At 44.6% G+C, this 18,403-nt stretch overlaps 1 protein-coding gene across 3 annotated transcripts in view; it reads left to right on the forward strand.

The window, feature by feature from the left end:
- The window catches only part of PLCB4 (phospholipase C beta 4), a 452,949-nt gene that overhangs the window by 81,111 nt on the left and 353,435 nt on the right, over positions 1–18,403 (forward strand). For all 3 annotated transcript variants that reach the window (XM_043883530.1, XM_043883532.1, XM_043883529.1), the window contains exon 2: positions 1,171–1,280. The gene's annotated coding sequence lies outside the window, so the exon portion shown is untranslated. The remainder of the gene's footprint in view (positions 1–1,170; positions 1,281–18,403) is intronic.

Consider the following 18,403-nt stretch of genomic DNA (forward strand, 5'->3'; position numbering starts at 1 on the left):
CCTGGACGTACGGCGATAGGGTCCCGGGCGCCTCCGGTCACACTGCGACCCGCTGATCAGTATGTTAATATAACATTGCTAAAGAAAACATCTTACCTAATATGTGCTGTTGATTCAGTGACACTGAGCTCATGGCTCACAGCACTATATAACTCATGCTTGAGTGAAGCTTGTCTAGCGCATCAGTGTTCTTAAGCTTAGGAACGCTAGACAGCACGTCAGCGCAATGCTTTAGACAGAGAAGTCACCAGTGAAAAGCACAAAATTGTGAAACGAGGGCAGTGAATAGACTGTTCATGGTATGAGAGCCGGATCAAGAAGGCAGAGCAGAGCCTTGTTTGACCTTAACTGGAATCATGTGCATTAGGGGCTCAGGCTTTTTGCCTCTCTGCGCGTGTCCACCGAGAACCACTGAAGTGCTCCCTGAATTTTTTTGTTTGGTGGTTTTTTTGTTTTGGCCTTAGTGTGCAGGGTCTTAACTCCTTGACCAGGCATCGCACCCATGCCCCTGCAGTGGAAGTGTGGGGTCCTAACCACTGGACCTCCAAGGACTTCCCATACTGCCTGCATTATTTTTGCAGTTACACGTGAAATTTAGTGAGTAGGTGCTTTGCAGTCCTGGGGATTGACCGTTTACACCAGTATTTCTTTCTGGACCTGAGGTCTAGTTGTGACGCTGCCTCTCTGTGTCTGATCTTGATTTAGTTATTTTACTACTCTGGATTTCTGTTTTCTTCCTTATAAAACAAAGATGTGGGATAGATCAGTCGCGGTAGATTTTTTTTACATAGCAGAAGTAACTCATTCATGTAAAAGCTCGGGTCGTTGGCTTCCTGCCTCACCCACAGCTCTGCTCTTCCACCAGTTTTATCAAGAACATACGGAGAACCATTAGGCTAGATTTTCCTGTTGGTTAGCTTTTCCCTTTTATTCATTTGACAAATTTTATTCATTTGACAGATATTTTATTCATTTGACAAATATTTATTGAGCTTGACACCATTCTGGATGCCGTTCTTGTACCAAATTCACTAAAATAATGATTAGAACTATTTGTAAATGGCCTGCAAATCACTTTTATTTGTAAGTCTTATTAAATAGGTTTTCATCTTCTGACCTCTCTTACTATCAAATGGTCCAAATAATCTTTCAAATTCACTGTTTTTTCAGAGTCACCAGATTCACTGAGGAGCACTTCAGGCTTCACTCACCCTGGTCTGGGAATCCTTCATCTCTGAGATTAGAACCAAAAATACCCTCCTTGGTGGTCACATCTGAAGGTAGGTCATTTGGAAAGCAGGGCCCCCACCCACAAGCTAAACCCATTTAAGGTGACACCCAGTATTTTCCTGGGCATCCCTCATTTTGTGGGTTGTGCTTAACTTCTCTACTAGAAGGTCATCATGATGGGGATGCCTTTTCCCTCTGGCGAATTCACTTCCAAAACCTATGTGTTCAAGAGTAGCAAAATAATGTAGTTGTATGTATTAACAATCTTGAAGTCCCCTTCTGCTAGTTTTAAAGAACATTATAATTTTTACATATGGCAGTTGATGTGTGATTTTTCTTAGCCTTCTGTGCATGAAAACTAAAAGCACAATTTGTTAAGATTATAACTAGTTCTTCAAAGGAGATTCATTCCTCTAAGAGGAAAGAAGGGCATTGTCAGTAGATTTGGGTCATTTGGTTTTCACCTAGTGAATGTATTTTAATCATGAGATCTTCAGAGTCATCAGAAGAACAGTGTTAATCTTTAGTGAGAGTATCTTTCATCATTGGCATTTCTGTCCTTTAGAGAAAAAAAATAGGATTTTTCTCTGAAATGCCTTTTTCATTATGAAATGATGAGGTTGAATTATTTCTATTTCTGTACTAAGAACTGGCTTAAGGAAGGCATGGAGATATGTGGTAGCTTCAATTTTAATTTGATATGGATTATTTCAGGTTGACAGTCATAGGTTTTTAATAAATCTGTTGATGTTCAGATGGTCTGGGCAAAAGGACATGGTCTGCAAGGGAACCCTATTCCAGCCGATGTTGGTGGCTCTGGTGAGCTCTGCTTCTCATCATGCAGGCCCCGTACATTCCCCTCCTCACTGACTCTAGACTTGACCACGCAGTTCGCTTGGGTCAACAGGGCATTAGCAGGATGTAAGCAGTGGCTTGGTGAGCATTGGGACGTTAGGCTTTGTCCTCTTGGAATGTTCCTTGGTGCTGTAGAAAAGCTTGCACTGGATTCTTAAATGTTTGGCTATGTGGAGAGAAACCTGAAGGATGAGGCCTTTTTAAATGTTCCAGCCCCAATCCAACCTCTGACTAAACGTTGCCTGTGGAGTGACCTCACCTACACCAGGTTGAATAAAACTGCTCAGCTGAGCCCAGCCAATCCAGTGAATTGTAAGAAACAGTCAATTATTGTTGTCCTAAGTCACTAAGTTTTGCTGTGGTTAGTTACATTGCAGTCGATAATGGAAATTATGCCCTACTTTAAGAAATGTGTACAAAGGGATATTTTTCTGTGAATGTTCATAGAAGACATTGTTCATTTCATAATGCTATGATTCTGTAATGCCACTGGAAGTACAGAGAGCAAGGGTAGGCACGTGTGTGTGTGCGTGTGTGTATGTGTATCTGTGTGTGAACTAATGTTGTGGGATCCTTTCTTACACCATTGCAACTGAGTGTTATACATGCAATATTTTTATTTTCACGAAGGATATACCTGAAGAAGATACTTTGAAAAGTATTCACTCTTTTATTCATTCAGGTTATGGAAGATACTGAGAAGCATAAAGGAAAGAGCCATCACCTAGAATCCCACGACCCAGAGGCCAACTTTGGGAAGTTTTCATTTTGTAACAATAGTTAACATAGTAAAAAGCTTTCCTTGATTTTTCTTTGAAATTCTAGTATATGAATTATATCCATTGAGAGTGCAGACGTTCTAATATCCTTACACAAGTGGTTTTAAACACATGCTCAGATCTAAATTAGTATTTATAACTTGGCTTAAACTTATAATTGCTATAAAATAAGTTAACATCTAACTTTTTAGTAGGTGCCACTGGATGAAGTCTTCTTCCTTCCTCCTCCCTCTTGACCTTGAAACTCCGATGAAATATCATAGACAGCATGGTTTCCTCCTTCATGTTGGAGGAAACTGGAAGGAAACTATCTTTGAGATAGTCTGCCCCAAGGATACAAAATTAGAGCTTTCCTCTGGGTTTGCATCCTCCCTCTTCTATTTCCAACACCCACAATATTCAGAGTTCTTCGTGCTTAAGAGAAAAACTAGGAAGACCCCTTCATGATCCAAACAGTTCTTCTAAGAGGCTTCTTCTTCTCTCAGGTGTTGCATTTCATTACAGATGGTGCACTTGTTATGAATATGCTAGGAAGAAAGAGAAGGAAAAGAACGTTTGAACACATTCTTCCCATCTTCTTCCCTCTGTGCCCTTCTCTGATCCCTTCCGCCCTCCTTCCAAGCTTTTTGTTTGCTTGTCATGTTTCCAAATATTAGTAAGATGAGTTCTTGTTCACCTGTCAGAAGTCTTGCCCATGGTTGGGATGATTTTCTACATTATTTTAAATATGAGAGCTAGAAACATTCATTCATGGCCCTGCATGCCTAGCACTGCATTTTTTCCCCCTTAATAATCGGTTTATGGAAGTTTGAGATCTGGTGGCTTCTACCACTGAGTAGGTAAGTAGGATGGAATGGAATCATTTTGAACTGCAAAATTTTAGATCATTATATTCTGTTTCATTTCAAGATGTTAAGGAAGGAAGAGGTTGTTGAAAGAGGTCTGTTGATATAGACAGTGCGACCCTACCATTCCTTTTTTTTTTTTTTCTGTTTAACAAAACTGAAGGTGAGGGCCATTCTTTAATTCATCACTTGATCACTGTTTGTGGGATGCCCTAAGTTTGCCTCTCTCGGAGCTGCTGCTGGGTGTGGGGATTGAGGAAGTGAAATGATTTGCTCAGTGACACAGATGGAGTTTCGGCAGCACCAGAACTTCAAAACAGTCCTCCATTTCTTTGAGGTGTTACTTTATAACAAATTTCCAGTCTTGATTTTTTTTTTTAATTGGTATTTCCTGTAATGGAGTAAGATGATAGTCCATAGATGTTTACATAAGATTTATGAGTTTTAGAAGAATTGACTATATGTATGTTGTCAAAGTTAGAAAACTTGACTATCTAATAGCCGTTTGGTTGATAGGTTCAACTCTTAATTTCTCAAAGTTGTTATATATGTATAACTAAAATTGTTATATATGTATAACTGAATGACTTAGCTGTATGTCAGAAATTAACACGACATTATAAATCAACTACACCTCAATAAATTATAAAATTAAGCTATTTTATTTATGGTGGTACAAAAGTGCTTTTTGCTTTTTCTGAATTACCTATGTTTAAAAAAACAAACTAAAAGAGTAGAATTTTGTGTCAGTCCCCTGCTGAGTTGCATGACTTATTTTCCTTTTACTGCTGAAAGTTTTTAGCAAACTTCAAAGCTGGATAAGAAACTTAATTGTCTTCTTCTTTGAGTTCATTGGACAGATGAAGAAATCATGGCCAGGGGAGGTTACTTGCTGACGTTCGTAGAGCAAGTTCGGTGCCAAGAGACTTAGACGTTGCATTGTTTGACTTGAAGTACAGTACATTTTTCCTTGGGTGTGGAGTAATTGCTGGCAGGGCTGGTACCAGACGCGCGCACACACACACACAAACATGCACACACACACGCAAGCGCGCGCACACACACGTGCACACTGTCACATGTTCATGACGAATCCGTTTTCAGAGGCGTGGGCTGTGTGCACTGTCTTCTCCCAAAGCTCCTCTGAGGTGAGGATGGGGTGCACCCCCCTGTCGGGCGGTCCCGGGAGGCACCAGTTGGGGCACATGAGATGAGGAGGAGACGGGCGATAGTGGGCATGGGCAGGCGGAGCCCACTGGGGCAGCGGGGTCTCCTGCCACGGAGCACTCTTTGGAGAGGGTGTATCATAAGTTCCCAGGGGCCCCCTGCAGGGGTGACAAGCGGGGCGGTCTGTGTCTCTGTCTTCCCTGAAGGTCTTGTAGGAACGGGATGGAAGGCCCGTGGGCAGAGCCTCCGGCCCTAGGGGCAGGCCTGGTCATGTGGGAGCTGAGCGCGGGAGGAGGGGGAGCCACGTCTGCAGGCCCCGGGGGGACTGGGCTGTGAGCGGAGGTCTACACGCAGCGCGGCTCTGACAGGGGCTGGGTCTCGGCTCTTCTCTCTTCTTCCATCTGTGCGCCCGGGGGCGTGGAGGAGGCTGACGCGGCTGGGCAGTAGGCGCCCCCGCATCGCCGGCGGCACCGGGCAGCCTGCGTTCCCCCCGATGCCAGCCCCCCTCCACGTGCTCCCGTCTGCAGACCGAGCGTTAGATGCCGTGTTGCTGGACTTCCTTGCCCTCTGCTGTCCCGATGGACTCGGGAATGGGGAGGCTGTAGAGGAGAAGGGAGAGAACCGTGAAGTCAGTCTCTGTCCCCCGGTCGCTTCCTGCCATCAGGCGCGGGGTTTTCTCCGTCGCCCCCTTGGAAGCCCCAGGGTGCTGGGCCGCCCTTCCCGCAGCCGCAGCTCTTTTCTTGGGTCCAGGTGGCTCCGTCCGCTTGGCCCTCTGGCCTCCGCACTCCCTGATCGTTCCCCCAGCCCCACCACGCCTGGTAAATAATCCCTGATTCAGCGTCCTCAGAGTCTCATGAGTGTGTTCTGTCTGTGTCCTGCTGGCCTTGGCTGAGACACTGGTTTGAAGAGTTTGCTCTCCAGACAGAATTGAATGAGATGAAACAGCTAGAGATGGTCTGAAGATATAAGATAATGAAGTGTAAATTGTACTTAGCCCTAAGGACACTCAGCATGTGGGACAGGTTAACAAAAGAAGGGGTGCTTATGAAAGAAGACAGTTTTGGAGGGCTGCCTTAGGTTGTAATTGGTGAACTTTTTTTTTTTTTGGTCTACTCTGTGGGTAGCTCTGTTTCAGTTGTGACTTGAAAATTAGAAGTTCTGCTTTATTATAATCATGTATGCAGTTAATTATAATGTATTTGACCCTGTAAGGTGGAATAATAGATAATTCATAGAAACAGAAGAGAGACGTGGATCCACCTATCTGGAAATTTCAGTGATTTCTCATGTATTTTAATTTTAGATAAGTAAGTCAATTCCTCCTCCCTCATCCCTCTAACGGGTTATAATCCAGTTTTTGGAAGATTTTTTAAAAAGCTGATGTGAAAGGCATTTCAAGCTGCTTAGAATAAAGTGCTGTAGCAACAGAAAGCACTGATTTTGTACTTATTTACAGAGGGCCCCCTGTGAGTCAGGCATTTAGCTAAGCACCATGGAGTCAGTAATGAATAGTATTTGATCACTGCTTTCAAGGAAATCACAACATAGTTGGGAAAATAGACTTCAAACAAATAATTATGATAAATATTTTAAGTATTATAAGTGTATACAGGGTATTATGTATATCTAAATGAGGGTGTAGTTAAGCTTGTGAATGTCAGATATTTCTTCATGGAACAAGTGACACTGAGTTGGGTCTTGAAGGATAATAGTTTCCCAGGGAGAGAAAGGGGGGATGGTTGAAAGAAGGTATGGAATTTCCTGGGAGGCTGGAGAATCAGTGAGGCATATGATTATTTGGCCAAAATGCTGGTGGCCTTTGAAGGAGTGCCTGCACTTGAGGCCAAGGGGTAGAATAGCAATCTGATCCCTGATGATTCTCAGTTAAAATAATACAGAAGGCACACACACTTTAAACATTAGGAATGAAGACAAAACAGAAATACTGTCTTTAAGAACCTTTGGACATTAAAATCTTGCTAGACCTCATGGAGCACGTGTTCTAAATACTGAGCAATGCAGATTTCTAATTCGTGAGCATCTCAAAGGAAGGGGAGCAACCCATTTGGTACCTTCTATCAGTGTGTTACTTTGCCCAGATTTGTGTGCACTTACACCAGATTTATCATCATGTAAAGTAAGGAAATATGGTAGATTGTCTTTTCAGTTGCTAAGGGTTATGTTAGCATCCATATTTCATGATCACCTGTTTGGGAGAACATATCTGACACCCTTACTGTAAGAGACAGTTGAGCCTTCTTCCTTCTAATTATTCTAGTCCCTAAAACTTTAGGATCGGTAAGCTTGATGTCCTAAGGTAGGGACTTGGAGACAACTGTTTTATCAATATCAGACTTTCAGGCACAGTGAATTTCCAAGTGCTGCTTACTACATTGGGACACTGGTAAACAAGAATTCTTCTGCAGAGGCATGAACAAAATGGTGTAATACATTGGTATTAGAGCAAAAGCCTTTGTGAACAGAAAGCTTTTAATCTGCTCATAGTCAAGGTCATTTTATTGTCAGGAAATTTAAGTTCATGAATTATAGACACAGGAACAAAGCCTGATCAAGTATCACGGAACTAGAGGGGAGAAACCCAGAATTAAGCTTAAACTCCCCTGTTCTGCAGGGGCTGCATCTCTGCTTTATTCTTTCCTTATCCTCTTTCGTACTGTGTTCTATTTCTGCTTTAATTATCTTTTGCTTTGTAACAAATTACCTCAAAACTTAGTGGCTTAAAACAACCACCACCATTTAATATCCCAAAGAAGTCTTCAGGCTAACTGGGCTCAGCGGGGATGGTTCTTCTGCTCCAAATGGTGTTGCTGGGGCTGTGGTTCTCTGCAGGTTCAGATGAGTCAGGGGCCCCGGCTGACCACTCCCACATGGCATGCGGTTGGTGCTGGCTCTGGACCCCTAAATTGGATCCCTGAGTGCTCTTTCATGTAGGTCTTGTCCCTGTGGCTTGGACTTCTTTTAGCCTGGGGGCTTGATTACAAGAGTGGGCATTACAAGTATGCAAAAGCAAAAGTTACCAGGCACTTGAAGGCCAGGGCTCAGAAATCCTGGATGACCATCCCTACTGCATTTTGTTGGTCAAAGGGCCAGCTGCCTGGAGAGGGAAATAGACTTGGGAAGAGTGACGAACAATTTACAAACACTTTTTTTTTCTTTTTGTACGTGACTCAATATGACCAATATGTCCCTCAGGCCCCAGTCTTCACGCAAACAGTTTACTTCAGTGTTTATCACCAATTGGATGGAGCCTCTGTATCTGCCTTGTGTCTTCCCTTGTGGCTTTTGGGTCTTCCCTTGTGGCTCAGCTGGTAAAGAATCTGCCTGCAGTGCAGGAGACCTGGGTTCGATCCCTGGGTTGGGAAAGATCCCCTGGAGAAGGGAAAGGCTACCCACTGCAGTATTCTGGCCTGGAGAAATCCATGGACTGTATAGTTCATGGCGTCTCAGAGAGTCAGACACGACTGAGCGACGTTCACTCACTGCACTTCACTTCTGTGTCTGCAGCCTCTGTGTCAGCATCAAATGCTCCCAAGTTCAGATGCTTCCAAGAGACACTCGTTGGCTGCTGGCTGTCCACTCACCGGTGGGTTGAGACACCCAAGTTTTGTGTTGCTGAGGGTTCTGCTTGAGGGGCCAGGATGGGGGGATTACGTCATGAGAAGTGTGGGAGGAGCAGGCAGTGGCAGCTGAGAGCATCGGTGGGATCTGAAGGAGCTCGCAGATCCTACCCATTCTGCTGAGGCAAGAGAGTTCTTCCCTTTCCACGTCCCACAAAAGCTCTGCTTGGTCTGCCTTCTGATCTCGAGTCATGCTCTCCTTTTTTTGTTACTCCCGTGTACCGCTCTCCCTCCTAACCCTGTGTCCTTCGTGTCCACGGACAGGACGCCTCTCCTCTCTCCCCACCTGTCATCTAGCTTCTGACTCACCTTCAGACCTCAGCCAAGTGTCACTTCCACAGGGGAGCGTGGAATCTTTTGGACTGCATCTCATCCCTGTTCCATCTGTGTTTCCTTCATCACACTGATCTGAGTTTGTCATCTGGGGCCTGTGGGGCTGCTTGATCACCATCTGCCTCGCACTGTGGGCTTTAGAGGAAAGGCCCGTGTGGCTGTGGGACTCCGATGTGGTGCCGTCCGTTATTTGTGGTTTGAGTGATTTGAAAGTTAGAAGCAGTTGCCTTGACAAGGTAAGGAGTAAATGGAGAGGATCTTTGTCTTGATGAGAGAAGTTAAGAGCGACCTGGTCTGGGTACTTCAGGGACGTCCTTTCTCAGGAAGCCCCCACCTCACTGAGGTGTTTAGGAGTCACTGAAGTCCTGTCATTAAGAATATAGTGGTGGACTTCCCTGGTGGTCCAGTGGTTAAGAATGTGCCTGCCAATGCAGGGGAAACGGGTTCAATCCCTGGTCTGGGAAGATTCCACACGCGGGGCAACTAAGCCTGGGTGCCAAACTCCTGGGCCTCGTGTGCCTAGAGCCCATGCTCACAAGAGAGGCCCGTGCACTGCAGTGACGAGCAGCGGCTGCTGTCTGCAACCAGAAAGCCTGTGCCCAGCGAAGACCCAGCACCACCAGGAAGAGAGGAACAACAACAACAGAAAAGAAGATTCTGGTAGAGGCTGTGTTTCTGAAATGTAGCAGGAATTCCTGCCTAAAAATAGACAATAAGTGCCTAATTAAAAGCCAACTTCTTTTTTCTTTTTTGCTTCCAGCCCCCTCTGGCCCCAGTTCCATACACAGAGATCTCAGGGCAAACTTTGTGCCTGTGGGGCCGGGACAGCTCATACCATTCCTGCTGACTCTCCCACGAGGCCAGCATCTTGTTTGACTGAAAGTCAAAGATCAGTTAGATTACAGTTTGGGATGAGATGTGCCCGTGGGCATAATCTTGAGATAACCACAGCTGTAACTTTTTGTCCAGTTCTGTTGCACCATCTAAAAACAAAGTGAATGTGGAAGAATCACAATGGCAGAAGAGAAATAGAAAGAATAAGAAATAACTGAGATTCTGTTTTACTCAAAGATACTGTATACTATGAATTCTAGGGTCTTTCAATTCCACACTTTCAGAGATTAAGATGGAGGGTAATATTGTTTCAGTTAATTTATTTCACTGAAATGACTTAATTCAGTAAGTACGTATTGAATATTTGTATTTTAGTGGAGGGTATAAAAACAAATAGAAGTTGGTCCATGACCTTGAGGTTTACACCTACCATGGAAATACGGTACGTGTCTGTGCCATGCGATCCTAATAATGAAGGGATCAATAAAGAGGGCTGAATAGGACCTGATTAGGGGCTGGGGTAGTTGTGAATGTCTTTAATAGGTGAGCATGGCGAGCTGGTCTCCATGGTTGAGTAGATTTAGGGCAGTTTGCACAGAAGGGAGGGCACTATAGTCTGGGAAAGTTACATGTGAAAGTAAAGAGGAAGAGAAGGAGCAGGAAGGCCCTTTCACTCTGCCGGGGCAGTGAGCGCCTGAGGGTAGGGACGAGAAGGTAGAGAACACAGGAGGGACCAGCCTTTGGGTGGGACCCTTGAAGGCCAGGTTGAGTGAGTGCTGGTCGCTCAGTTGTGTCCGACCCTTGGCAATCCCATGGATTATAGCCTGCGAGGCTCCTCTGTGCATGGGACTCTCCAGGTCAGATACTGGAGTGGGTTGCCATTTCCTTCTCCAGGGGATCTTCCCGACCCAGCGATTGAAACCGGGTCTCCTGCATTGCCGGCAGACTCTTTACCATCTGAGCCACCAGGGAATCCTAGGAGGCCAAGTGACAGATGCTGAATGCTTGTGAGCAGGGGAAGTCACATCAAAAAATCTGTGCTTTCAGAACATTATTTTGATGATAGTTGTCAAGGGATTTTGATGAGGGAGAATCTGAAGCCAGCGAGACTGCCTGCGAGGCTGCAGTGTTGGCATCACAGCAGTGGGGTGGTACGGAGGGGCCGGAGAAACGGAGAAGGGAAGCGAACAAAACAGGGCTCACCTCCCACACTCCTGGTAGGAATGTAAACTGGCGCAGCCACTATGGAGAACGGTATGGAGTTTCCTTAAAAATCTAAAAATGGAGCTACCATATCATCCTGCAGTCCCACTGCTGGGCGTATATCCAGAAAAGAGGAAACTCGAATTCAAGAAGACACATGCACCCTAATGCTCACAGCAGCACTGTTCACAAGAGCCAAGACAGAGAAGCCAGCTAAATGCCCATCAACTGATGAATGGATAAAGAAGATGTGGGACATATAAATGGTCAATATGCATAATGTACATGCATCATACACACACTTATATATGTATATATAAAATGGAATATTCCTCAGCCATGAAACAATGACATGTCTTTTGCAGCAGTATTGATAGACCTAGAGATTATCATACTAAGTGAAGGAAGTCAGAATGAGAAAGACAAGTATCATGTGATATCACTCCTATGTGAAATCTAAAATAATAGTACAAATCAAATTTACAAAACAGAAGCAGATTCAGGCATAGAAAATATGTGGTTACCAAAGGGGAAGGGGGGGGTTGAGGGATAAATTAGAAGTTTGGGACTAGCAAATACACACTGCTGTGTATAAAACAGATAAACAACAAGGACCAACTGCCCAGCGCAGGGAACTGCAGTCAACATCTTGTGATGACCTACAGTGGAAAAGAATCTAAAGAAGCTACACACACACACACACACACGTGTCTGTATAACTGAACCACTTTGCAGTATATCTGAAACATTGTAAATCAAGTATGCTTCAGTAAAATTTGAAAAATACAATACTGTACTCTTACGGAAGAATGGAGTTCAAAGGAAGAACTGGTAGTTCCATGTCTGGATTCCCAGTGGAGAAGACAAGGAGGAAACAAAGGGGTACTGAGCCTGGGTGAATGGAAACTTGGTTCCACAATCCCCAGGACCAAGGTTGGGGATGGTAGTTCAGGTGGCATGTACCAGAGGAATGAGGTGTCTGACAGCAGGGGCAGACAGCTGGGGTAGTTGAAAGATAAAGGCTGGGGATATAAATTAGCACATCAGCAGAACCCTGTGGACTGAATAAACCCATCGAGTATAAATGTGGAGTTGTACTAGATATTTAAATAGGAAAATAAATAGCGAGCTTGTATAGTGAAACCTTCAAATCTGGACATCTAGTTGACCTGTGAGTTACTTGGGGTAGGAAACACCCCCAGTTTCCAGCGTGTGTCGCCTCCTCTTCTGCTCTGCCCCCGGCCCCCTCTCAGCCTGGGGTCGGCACTGGCCGTCCGGCCGGGCTCGCCTACATCCTCAGCGGACGTGCTCCACGCCGCAGCCCAGGTGAGCCTTTCTGATGGGTCCGCGGCTCAGCTCCGGGCCTGTCCGCATGCGGAGCCTTGGGCCGCTTCCCCGCGCTCACGCCATGACGCCCCCTTGCGGCTGCCGCTCCCCACACTCGTGGGCATGCTGACCCCGCAGCCTCCGCGTGTTTCCCCCTGGCTCGGAGCGCTTTTCTTCTCGGTTCTGTAGGACTTGTCCGTTGCCTCCTCCAGGCCTTTGCCAGGTGGGCCTCCTGTTTAACGTGGTCGCCCCTGCCCTTCCGGTCCCGGCTGCTGCCCTCCTGCGGGCCTTTCCCTCTGCTCCTTGGTACCTTCCAACACCCAGGCTGTTTGCTTAGGGTTCGCTGTCAGTCTGCCTCTCCAGAGCGCTGTTCAGGGGAGCAGGGATTTCTTCCTGACATCCTCAGTGCCTGCACAGTGAAGGGACTCAGTAATCACTTGTCAGGCAAATGAACAAAATTCTGATAGAAGCTGCTTTTTTCCAGAGGAATTGTGACATGTTTGAGTTCCACTGTCAGTAATTTTCATCTTCATATCAGCGCTTAGTAAATGTTGAAGAAGTGGATGGAACCTAAAATATAAAAATGCTATCTCACTTTTATCTAGTTCCAGAAATTTCCATTGCAAAATGGAACCTTTAAATGGTGATGCGTGGATGGGGTGTGGAGGAATAGTTTCGCTTCATTTAGCTGACCTTCCACTTGGGCTTCAGAATTCACATAGTGGTTTGCCAGTTCTTTCGTTATTACTGTGATTATTAATTGGATGCTATTTTAATATTTGGCCCCTAAACTCTCAGCTGATGTTTTAGGAGATTATACTATACAGGGTGCAGAAATTGCTGGGGCTGACTCCATCTGTTCATGGCCAAGTAAGGAGCAGCATTGGCAAGGAACACAGGGTGAATTCAGTTGTGCCTCTGGGAGTCACAGTGGTGATGGTTCATGGTCTCTGGGAAACAGCTGCCTGGGCTTCCTTCCGCAAAAGAGATCTTGATTTGGTTACCTGGTGGGTGCTTTATATAAATAAAATAAACAACCTTGAGAGACCGGGAGGGGTGGGAGGGTTGTTAGAAAGGAAGAACCATGTGCAGAAATTGCTCTTTATTTGGGAGCATTGACTTGAGAAATCCCTCCAAAGTTTGCTTTTGTTTTATTTGGTATCACTTTCATCTGTTCCCAGGAGATGCAGATGTCTTTGGAAGGAATGCATGCAGGAAAATAGGCTGTAGGAGGCAGAAATGAATTCTTGAAAGTTTAACGAGCTTCTGAAGGACTGAACAGCTCCAGGAAGCTGGGCTGTTACCCAGCTGTTACCCATATCTTGAAGGTTGAGATTTGAGAGAAACCAACCATGGTGTTCCCTGACACCAACATTGATGTGGTTTGTTGATGATAGGACTAACGGGCCAGGTTCTCATTTGTATTTTTAGGTAGGGCTTTTTAAGAGAGTTCAGACCGTAGGGAAATATGGCACAAAGGAACTTGGAAAATAGCAGCAGCAGAGTATGCCTTTGCTTACCTTGAGGGTTAAAATGATTCACAGAAAATTGTTTTGGGTTTTTCTGGCTGGTGAAAACACTGTAAGTCCTTGTTTTCAATTCACTGTCTATAAAGGGTCAGAAGAAAGTTCAAATGTGACATTCCCTGAGGCTACTGCCTGTCAGCTGGCCAGATGTTTAAATCAGTGTTCCTAGCTCTGCCTAAAAGTTCCAGAGGTATATTGGGTGTTTGGTCTGGGGTCAAAAGGCACGTGAGAAGAAACATCAGAGACGAGCCTTTTTTGGTTTTAAAATGTCTTATTTGTGTTTGCACTCATTTCTGTCCTAATTGAAAAGGACAACTCATGTGGTAACCAAGAAAGTGAACTTGGTGTCCAAGGTGAAAGTGAATGAGAAACAAAAATGTTTCTCTGGAGAGTTTTGTGATGAGAAGCAGGAAATCTGACTCCATGGAGCTCCAAAGAAAATCCTGTCTATATCTTTTTTTTTTTTTCCCATTGAAAAGGTCACATCTTTATGTAGCACAATTCTTGGAGTGAGTCCTTAACTTTCACCAAGTGAGTTAAAACATTTATATCCAAAAAATAAAAGATATATTTCCATCAGAGTTTCTTTGATTAGGAAAAGAAAGACACCACTGCGTCCTAAGGTTTGTTTTGTTTTTTTCCCTGATTGTCTTTTGTATTTTTGACAAGTGCCCTAACTTCAATAATCTGGATTTTAATTCTAAATTCATAGTGATCTCTCTTATTCAACTGATAAGATCATCAAGGTTCTTTTTGTTCTTGTTTTCTTCCTCTGCTGTTTACCTAGTGTTTGTAATTATCTTTCATTGAGGTTGAACAGGGGAGGGGACAAGAAGAGAAAATAGAGCAAAAATCACTCATGTTTTAAAAAATCACTCATGTTTTATTCTGTGGCCCATCCTGCTTGTTGATTTCTCCATCCATCAACCCATCAATTCAGCCATCCATCTACCCATCAACTCATCTGTCCATCCATTCATTTATCCATCCATACATGCATACATACATCCACCCATCCACCCATATATCCATCCATCCATTCATCTAGCCACACGTGAACTCAACTTACGTCCGTTGAGCATATGCTATGAACCAGGCAAACTAGGATCTCTCCCATGAAGGAGAGTAGACCAAGTGATAAGCATTTATAGTGGAAAAATGTTAACAATCAGGTAAATTCAACCATAGGAAGATCTTAGGGGTTTCAGGGAAAGTTTCAGGGAAGAAGTACTGTCTCAAGTGATGCAGGAAGGATGAATTGAAATTTAGCTGGATGAATGCTATGTGTTTGGTCTTGAGTATGGTTACGAGGTGAGGAAGAGTTTCCAGAAGGAAAGTTGTGTTTCTGAAGTCCTTGCAAATTCATAACTCTTGTAATTCAAGAATAATTCTGACAAAAGATGGCGGCTATTTCCTTTTATCAGCTAATATGGCGCCACCCTGTGGCCACTCTATAAACAGTTTGGCGTTCCCTTGGCTCAGCCTGCTCCGAAACTATTATTTCTTGAAGAATTTTACCATTTGGGGCAGATTTAACATTGATTCAAATTAATGTGACACCATATTAGTGTTTTCATTTCATATTATTTCAAAACTACATAATGCAAGGTCACATCAAATAGGACCAAACTCTGGAGAGGTTAGCTCATGGCCATTTGTTGGAATTGGAAGTAGCTCAGCATGGGTAGTGTGTAGAACAGAGAGTAATCCTAAGCTCTTGAGGAGATGGAGGGGGGGAAGAATGGTGGGAGAGGCGATGGAGAAAGTATCAGGGCCCTGAACCAAGTGTCTGAGCCGTGAAGAGAGGACTGCGGTGGGGACCCTCTCAAGAGTTTTGAGGAGGGAAGGCAAGGTCAGCCTTAGGCTTCTTCAGGTTTTAATCAGTGAAAAAGTTGAAATTAGACTGAGGCTGTGTATGGGTTTCAGATACTTTCCAGGTGGCTCAGTGGTAGAGAATCCACCTGCATTTCAGGGGATGCAGGTCTGATCCCTGGGTTAGAAAGATCCCCTGGAGGAGGAAGTGACAACCCACCCCAGTGTTCTTGCCTGGGAAACCCCATGGAGGGAGGAGCCTGATGGGCTGCAGTCCACGGGGTCGCACAGAGTTGGACACCGCTGAGCGACTAAACAACAACAAATGTGTGGGTTTCAGATATTTGTAGAATGTTCCCTTTATTTCTAATTAGACTTGGTTATAAACAACATAAACTTTCAAAATTTCAGAATACTTGTAAGATTTTTGTTTTGTTTTTGAAGGGTCCACTAAGTGTCTTGGAAGAGACAATAAAATATATAGCTTTACCCTAAGAAGATTGGATAGAGACTCAACCCAGGCTTGGGATGAAAGGCTTGGGGAGAATTTGGTGGGGTCTCTAGTAAAATGGGTTAGGAGAAACATAGACAAAGTTAAATAGATTTTTTTTTTACTGATATGTGGGACTTGTTAGAACCTTAAATGCATTCATGTCTGTTGTGACCTTTAAGATTGCAGTGCGTGTTTTATCACTAAGGAAACTTCACTTTGGAAATATCACTGTAGTCTGGTTGAGAGCTGCTTATCTTTTGCCACAATAATGCTGCAAACAAGCACCTACAACATGTCCGTGGAATACAATAATAAAAATGTATTTAACTTGCAAGTTTGGGAGGTTTAGCTGGTCTTGATCTGGACTTGGCTGATTTCAGTTAATCTTGCTCACATGTCTCTGGTCAGCTGTGGGTTGGGCAGTCAGGTCTTCTGATCTTAGCTGGATGTGCTCATATGTCTGGGAGTTCAGCTGGCTGTTGGATGATCTAGGACAGCTTAGTTAGGAAGACTGGGATGCCTTGTCTCTGCTGTACATGGCCTTCATTCTGCAGCTCACTACACCTAGCATTTTCTCCTGGCCACGGCAGAGCAGCAAGAGTGGGAGCAAGCCCAGCAGCGCATGTACTTTTCACTGTTTGCTTGTGTCATGTCTGTTAATATCCTGTTGGTCAAGAAGTCACACTGCTTGGGCCAGAAGAACAGAGAGGGTAGCTGCACAGAGGGAGAAGACCTGGCTCTCTGCAGTCAGAACCCTGGGACCTAACTTTAGCACTGCTGAGAGAGATCACAGTCCACTGAGAGTGAGGACTGAGCTCAGACTTTGTACAGGGCCAGGCCGCAGACTGTACTTCGAGTTCTGATAAGCAATCTCACAGATATAGCTGTCTGGGCCAGGTCGAGTGAGAAAGCATTCATCTGGTTCCCCGCAGACTTCTGTTATCTTTCTGTGGAACTGTTTCAGGACTGAAAGGGTTGTGGCTATCAGCTCGCTCCAGTTGCATTAGATTGGGAATGAAAACACAGAGACCCAGAGAGGTTAATTGACCAGACTAAAACTGCACAGCTAGGCAGAAGCCAGACTCAACCTGGACCCTGGATGTTGTCTCCAGCTGTTGGGTTTTAGTAACCTCAAAGGAACTGTGTTTGAGAGGGAAGGAGAGGAGGTGGAAGGGACTGAAATTGTGTTTACAGTCTTTGTATATGAACAGATCACATTCTTTCTGGAGGGAGTGCAATAAAAATAATTTTTAAAATTAAAGTTCGAGGTCTTTGCAAGGGCAAAGTAAATGGTTGAACATTGAGTTGTCACTGAGCACTGGGACTGGAGATTTTTTTGGAGGGGGAAAAGTGGGGGTGTGTTCTGAAGCAGGGAGGGATCTCACCGGGGAAGTGATTTCACTGATGGAGCCCTCCTCTCCCCTCCCGTGAACATTAGGGAAAGCCCAGTGTGGCACGCTCCACGGGTCGGCGTGTGGTCCTTGCACAGGGCCAGGCTGATCTCCACGCGGTTGCTGTTTCAGCATCTGTGCTGCTGGCGCGGGTGCTGACGGAGATCCTTGGTGGTTCACTTTGGTTTTCTTTCCTCCGCCCCCTCCGTTCCCCCAAGGACTTCTGCAGCTTCTGAAAAGTCAGCAGAGGACTTCTGAGAAGAGAGGAGAGAGTTTGTGTTCTAGCTCTTACTTTGTCAAACAGCAGATAGAATTGTGAAGGCAGATTTAGCTTTCCAGAACAGGAGCTACGGTAACAACTAATTTAGCTGACATGGGTGGGGAATAATTTGTTCTCTATAAATCATATTTTGTTCAGGAAATGCTCCCCAGTTAATCATTATCAAATAGACTTGATATTTTTATGATGGAACTACTTCCACAAATGTGACGTATATTCTCCTGATTTACTTAGAAAATGCAGTAAGTCCCCTAGGTGAGAATGAATTTCTTTCTGAGAGTGCGTTTGTAAGTCCAGTTTGTTAGTAAGTCCAACATAGCCTAGGTACCTGCTTAACACAATCGATTATATAGTACTGTAATAGGTTTCTTATACTTTTCACACAAATAAACATAAGAAACAAACTCAAGAAAGCATGTTAAGTGTTACAGTACAGTGCCTTGTAGAGTGTAGTAATACAGTACAACAGTTGGCCTACATATGGGGCGTGTTTGCATCTTTGAATGTTCTCTGTATGCAGGGGACTCACTGCAGTGGAAACTCTTCCCCTGTTAAGATGTCAGTCATTGAACTGTGTGTGATATCGCAACTGCCCTGTAAAGAGCGTTGTGTGTGCGTTCTCGGTTGCTTCAGTCATATCTGACTCTTTGCGACCCTGTGGGCAGTAGCCCACCAGGGTCCTGTGTCCATG

This window comes from Cervus elaphus, chromosome 23 (genome assembly GCF_910594005.1).
Source record: "Cervus elaphus chromosome 23, mCerEla1.1, whole genome shotgun sequence".
Lineage (NCBI taxonomy): Eukaryota > Metazoa > Chordata > Mammalia > Artiodactyla > Cervidae > Cervus > Cervus elaphus.